The following is a 7,305-nucleotide window of genomic DNA, read 5'->3' on the forward strand; positions in this document are numbered from 1 at the left end:
ATTCTGCTACTAACTTTTACCTGCCCTATCTTTGAAGCTTGCACGTTAGTCATCTCAAGCAATTTAAGTCGAAACTGTGTATAAACTTGCATAATATATGAATGAGAATTTTCATAAATTCCTTTCGATAGGTCACACGCACCGCTGAATGTACGCTGTTAAAACAGGAAATGCCCACTTGAATCCTAGATCTACTCTTTATTATCACAACTGATGACATGGGAACATGATATACTTGTTAATTGTCATTGGTTGGATTTCTTTATTTTTTAACTGGTTTAACTCTATCCATATCCGGCTCAGAGTATTCAGCGAAAACAAATTGTAGACAGGACTTTAATATCCAAATATTTCCAGTGATTGTTAGATTTGAAGGAGTTTAATGTATCAACACACACAATTTCCTCTGTTAAATCAATTCAGTTAATTTATGTGAAAAGCCGGGTTTCCTCAACATCAGTGCAGCATATTTTTTTATCTGAAGCTTTTTACTATGTTCCGCGGGTATTATTTGACGGAAGCGAAGTTCACCCTCATCGCAATGTAATTCAAAATGCGAGAAACGTACACAACATTTGCTCACAAGCGTCAGGAGAGGCTGTACGAGAGACGTGTAAAGACTGATATAAAGTACAATTGATGGTCCCCAGTACCGTCCGTTTTGCTTTTTGGCAGATCTCTGTATATGCTAATTTGAGTTTGCTGTTAATTCTGAACTATTTTCCTCTACATTTATGCTTTCCATTGAAAGTGTAGGGGTCTGGATCTGAATTGCCAAGATGTAGGTGCTAATATTGGTGGAATTGAATCGGAGTCGCCAATCTATTGACCATTTGTGAAGAGTGTCAGTATTTTGTTAGAGAGTATTTTGTTCCATGGGGGAGTTAACTACTGCTCAACCTTCATCAGCAAAATTATAGACTATACTTCTGACAACACATGGTAGGCCGCTGACGCCCTGAGGCATTCCACTTCTGTCCTTTCAGATGAGCTACTAATGATAGTTATTCTCTGTTTTCTGTTGGTTATGAAATTTGTCACATGCATGGCCTTTGCGGAAACTGTGTTGTGTATAGTTAAGTTGTTCCGTTTCTTGTGGTCCATTAATTCACCCCTTTCAAATTTCTCAACGAATTCTGAAATTGCAGCTTATTAGCCTATAGTTTTCTGCCAGAACTTTAGAAACCTTCTTGTGAAGAGCAGTCACATCAGACTCCTTAATTTAGCGATTTGTGAAAGATTTCTGTAAGTGGATCCTTATTTTATCGATTTGTGAAAGATTTCCGTGAGTGGATCCTTAATTTAGCGATTTGTGAAAGATTTCCGTGAGTGGATCCTTAATTTAGCGATTTGTGAAAGATTTCCGTGCTTGGGTGTACTTAAGATTATCAAATTTTACTTTTAAAGTTTTAAAATTATGTTCGATGTAAATTTTTAAATTATGTTACGCTTGAATGATCAGCACACGCTGGAATATCTCGGAATGATATGGCGAGACACTTTGGGGTGCACATTAATGCTTTGTGGACTCGTTGTCATCCGACGAATAGGATGTCCCCCGTGTGACGTTACGTCAACAAGATGCATATAGAAGCATACTTGAATCTGGCCGGATCAGTTCAAGGACCGTACGAATTTAAGCGAAATTAAGAGAAGCTGACATCCGCCCGCGGTGTCCCTCTATCCGTCCAGCTTTGCTTCAACGTCACAGAGCTGCACGTTAAGCTTGGTATAGGAGACATCTGTGATTCATCAATAAGGACTAGTCAAAGTGATTTCTACAGGTTTGTGCAGATTTCACATTGACAACAGTGAACTTACTCTATCATGTGAGTAATTCAGCGTTGTCAGTTTGACGAAGAGAACATTATGGTCTGGGTTGACATTGCAACGCAGGGATGGACCCCCCTTTAGTTATAGAATTGTCAACTTGACTGGTTTGTGCTACCGTGACGAAATTATACATCGTCACGTTCTTCCTGTGTTGTCGGACATATCCACAGCAGCGGCATGTCACCTTGCTACCTTGGCCAGCTGTGTTACCAGATTTGTCGCCAAACGAAATTGTTTGGGATAAATAGATCGGCATCAGGAACCAAACTCTCTCTTAGTCGTACATTGGCAAGCATACAGCAGAACATTCCACAAGCATGTCAGTATAGTTTGATCAGCTCCATGCTTCATTATCTGTAACTAAACTTTCTATCCCGATTGACTGATTCCTGTGTCATTACAAAGATAAAGGGAGACTTGATATAAAACTTAACATATTTTTGCGTATAAATTTTGAAATTAAAAGGTCAAAATACAGTGCCCTTTTACCAGAAATTCACAAACAATCTCTAAGCATGACTGATAAATATCTGTAAATAAAGGTATTGCTAGATAGACTGTATTTCTAAAACAATGATCGGTACATGTATTGGTGAAATAATTCAAAATTTTCACAGATGGCTCATCATTGGGGCGATGAAAATGTATTTCAGATGGTCGACGCTTGTCCGAAGAACCAACAGCGGTAGAAGAGAAGACAAGTAGACACTCTATAGAAACCGTCATAAGTGACTAGTTAAGAGAACCAAAACCATGAAGACGGTAAACAGTTTCAAGGATCCATGACAAGAATAAATAATCGCAACTATTAATTAAAGAAAGAACACGATAGAACTGGTGAACGCCAACTTACGGCTTGTTTGATACACGAGGAGACTAATTCAAATAATCTTGACCAACGGAAAAAGTTCTACTTGAGAAAACAACTGAACTTAAGATCAAAAGTTAAAAAACTAAAATCGATATTGTTTTCAGGTGTTATAACGTTACTGATGTAATTCTAAAGTCGGGAGATTCTGATGAAAATCTCCCAATTTGAGCAATGTTTTAAAAAGATGAAGGTCCCATCGCCAAGTTGGACCGCTCACACAGGGATTTGTTCGTCAATGAATATCGTCAAAACACCGACTGCCACACCCTGATAACAAATGTTCCACAGTCCTCTGACGCCACGGTACATAAAGGTCAAAGACAAGGTCATCGTCGCATCTTTCGTTCATTTCAGGAAAACGTCTTGTGTGACAATTAAACAGATAACGAGGCGTGGATAGCATGTACACAGAAGCCCTACACATCATTGCGGAAGGTCAACCACAAAGGCAAGATCTCACCAATATTGCCGATCCGACTTCATGGGTATCTGCCAATCACTTACCAGCAACAACTTGTGGATCTGTAACCCAAGGTTAAAAACCAATGACGCTCCCTAACGCCTCTGTGTTATCAAAAAAGAAAGAGTGGTATTGTGCACCCAGAACAGGGTTAAAGAGTTCCGGTTAAGGGGGAAAACCTGTTAGAATTAACCAAGGAGGAACCAATATTAGACCAGGCGGGAATCGTGAAGAGTCTTGTTCGTATCAAACAGTGTGGAATGACAGGAGATTCCGCCGTGTGTATCATGGACGACGACACTGTCATATTGACGTATGAGTTGAGTTCCTGTCCGACTCTCGAGAGGTAGAACGTCGCTGGTTTGTTGATATTATTGATATATACGTTGCACTAAATACAATCATATCTTCTTCCGGTTGTGTAGCCAAAGTAAGGATAAGACTCTGCAAGTTACTCTGTTGAGAGTTTTCTTTGTGATACTGTACCCCTGTTATCTCTGTGGAAGCCATCTTTTCTGTTTGTTGTTTCTGGTCCATGTGGACAGACTGAGAAGCTGTTTCTGGTCCATGTAGACAGATTGAGAAGTTGTTACTGGTCCATGTAGACAGATTGAGAAGTTGTTACTGGTCCATGTAGACAGATTGAGAAGTTGTTACTGGTCCATGTAGACAGATTGAGAAGTTGTTACTGGTCCACGTAGACAGATTGAGAAGTTGTTTCTGGTCCACGTAGACAGATTGAGAAGTTGTTTCTGGTCCATGTAGACAGATTGAGAAGTTGTTACTGGTCCATGTAGACAGATTGAGAAGTTGTTTCTGGTCCATGTAGACAGATTGAGAAGTTGTTTCTGGTCCATGTAGACAGATTGAGAAGTTGTTTCTGGTCCATGTAGACAGATTGAGAAGTGGAAATAAATTTGTCATAAAAAAGGGATTCTTCCTTTTGTTTTGCGATCGGTTTTAATGATAAAATGAAATGAAAAAAGTATGGAATATTGTGTTAATTTATCAATCTAATTACGAAATATTTGTTCTCCGATCAAATTGATACACCAGGTATCCAAATAAACCTGAAATGACCTAGCTTTATCAGGTCAGTGCGTTTCCTCTGATGAAACCTATATGGTGTATACTGCTTACCATATACATTTTCTACAAGTATACTTTACGATTTGTTACCCGTGGAACAGGTACTGTTCTGAAACGTCATTGTTCATTGTCCTTAAGTTCTGCGAACTTTGTTTAGGAAGACACCGACCTTTATTCCGGGTATGACCGGTAATCTGGGTTGTTTACCTGAGGTCGAGTTCACGGTCAACGATCTAGACATCAGCATGAATACCGGCTCAGTAAATAAGCCACGTACTATATATTATGATTCATACCACGATATCACTTTAAAGGACATTTTATTTAGAATTACTAAATAATCATAAGTAAACATATATGACACGTGTTACGAATACGGACGTTAGTATAAAACGAACCGAAAGCTAAACAGACATTGTTAAATCACAAAGATCTATTCAAATCTAACACGAACGTAATATACCTGGTATTAGTATTTTTTGTCTTATACAAACTTTATGCCTTTTGTATACGATTCTTTATAGACAGGTATGGAAATAGTATCAAACATAAAGTCGAAATTTTGTTAAAAACCCAAATAATTACAACTTATGAAAATGTTCCCTTTGGCATTTCATAAGAAATGTTTCGTTCGTTTAGTTCTAAGGAGTGAACACGTCAAAGAATAACTGTATTGTCAATACGTATCTATACTGAATATATGGAATGGAAACATGTTTGTTGATTTATCTTAATGTGGTTACTTTTCGCTATACTGTCAGTGTCTGTGTGAGTGTTACGTATTATACGTATTATACTGTCAGTGTTTGTGTTACGTATTATATCAGTGTCTGTGTCAGTGTTGTATACTGTCTGTGTCAGTGCTATCATACTGTCAGTGTTACGTATTATACTGTCAGTGTTTGTGTTACGTATTATACTGTCAGTGTCTGTGTCAGTGTTACGTATTATACTGTCTGTGTCAGTGCTACGTATTATACTGTCAGTGTTAGTGTAACGTATTATACTGTCAGTGTCTGTGTCAGTGTTACGTATTATACTATCAGTGTTACGTATTATACTGTCAGTGTCTGTGTTACGTATTATACTGTCAGTGTCTGTGTCAGTGCTACGTATTATACTGTCAGTGTGTGTGTCAGTGTTACGTATTAAACTGTCAGTATCTGTGTCAGTGTTACGTATTATACTGTCTGTGTCTGTGTTACGTATTATACTGTCTGTGTCAGTGTTACGTATTATACTGTCAGTGTCTATGTTACGTATTATACTGTCAGTGTCTGTGTGAGTGTTACGTATTATACTGTCAGTGTCTGTGTTAGTGTAACGTATTATACTGTCAGTGTCTGTGTGAGTGTTACGTATTATACTGTCAGTGTCTGTGTCAGTGTTACGTATTATACTGTCATTGTCAGTGTTACGTATTATACTGTCAGTGTCTGTGTTACGTATTATACTGTCAGTGTCTGTGTTACGTATTATACTGTCAGTGTCTGTGTGAGTGTTACGTATTATACTGTCAGTGTCTGTGTGAGTGTTACGTATTATACTGTCAGTGTCAGTGTTACGTATTATACTGTCAGTGTCTGTGTTGCGTATTATACTGTCAGTGTCTGTGTTGCGTATTATACTGTCAGTGTCTGTGAGTGTTACGTATTATACTGTCAGTGTCTGTGTGAGTGTTACGTATTATACTGTCAGTGTCAGTGTTACTTATTATACTGTCAGTGTCTGTGTGAGTGTTACGTATTATACTGTCAGTGTCTGTGTTAGTGTAACGTATTATACTGTCAGTGTCTGTGTCAGTGTTACGTATTATACTGTCAGTGTTTTTGTCAGTGTTACGTATTATACTGTCAGTGTCTGTGTTACGTATTATACTGTCAGTGTCTGTGTGAGCGTTACGTATTATACTGCCAGTGTCAGTGTTACTTATTATACTGTCAGTGTCTGTGTGAGTGTTACGTATTATACTGTCAGTGTCTGTGTTAGTGTAACGTATTATACTGTCAGTGTCTGTGTCAGTGTTACGTATTATACTGTCAGTGTTTTTGTCAGTGTAACGTATTATACTATCAGTGTCTGTGTCAGTGTTACGTATTATACTGTCAGTGTCTGTGTTACGTATTATACTGTCAGTGTCTGTGTTACGTATTATACTGTCAGTGTCTGTGTTACGTATTATACTGACAGTGTCTGTATGAGTGTTACGTATTATACTGTCAGTGTCTGTGTGAGTGTTACGTATTATACTGTCTGTGTCTGTGTGAGTGTTACGTACTATACTGTCAGTGTCTGTGTCAGTGTTACGTATCATGCTGTCAGTGTCGCTGGAAATGTTACGTTCGGCCTTATACATCTCGAATCATTCTCTGTTATACTCCAGAGTCTGCATGTGTCTGGGTTGTCTTTATATGGATGTTTACTGTTAACTGGATGCATTGTCTACTGCTGCGTGTTTCCAAGATTGTTTCGTCAGTTTAAGAGATGACCATGTAATATTATACTCCAGTGTTTGGTCATAAGGCCTTGGACGGACGGTCAGACAGTGAACACTTTATTCAAATATGAAACGATTCATTCTAGCAGTTACAAGGTTCAAGTCCAATGTCAAGATCAAGGCCATCCATCACCACGGGTTAGTCCCAGCCGTGATTTAACTAACATGAGTTTGGAGGATTTCGCAGTCTTGCTGTGGTTGATTACTAGTGTAATGACATGGCTGTGAAGGATTGTTAACGTATCAGTGACAGTCAGCTTGTATTTAATGGGTTACTTTACTGTTACTGCCAGTCTGACGATAGCTGGGTTATCATTACAATTACAAAGCGATAATGTAGTATATTTATCACACAGTACGTCCCTGCTCAAATAAAACATGTGTTTACATAAAAGTCATGACGTAGTTAGCTATGTATGTAACACTGCTCTTTTCGCGTTATTAAGAGAGAAACAGGAAATTGTAAAAAAACAATAAAAAAAACCCAACAGAATTCGTGTCTAAAATTACTTAACTGCCGCAAACGCAGTATGTATCGTTTTATGGTTTCTCGGT

The sequence above is a fragment of the Ylistrum balloti genome, unplaced genomic scaffold, assembly GCF_031769215.1.
Source record: "Ylistrum balloti isolate Yb309-2 unplaced genomic scaffold, AGI_CSIRO_Ybal_v1 Utg370226, whole genome shotgun sequence".
NCBI classification, from domain to species: domain Eukaryota; kingdom Metazoa; phylum Mollusca; class Bivalvia; order Pectinida; family Pectinidae; genus Ylistrum; species Ylistrum balloti.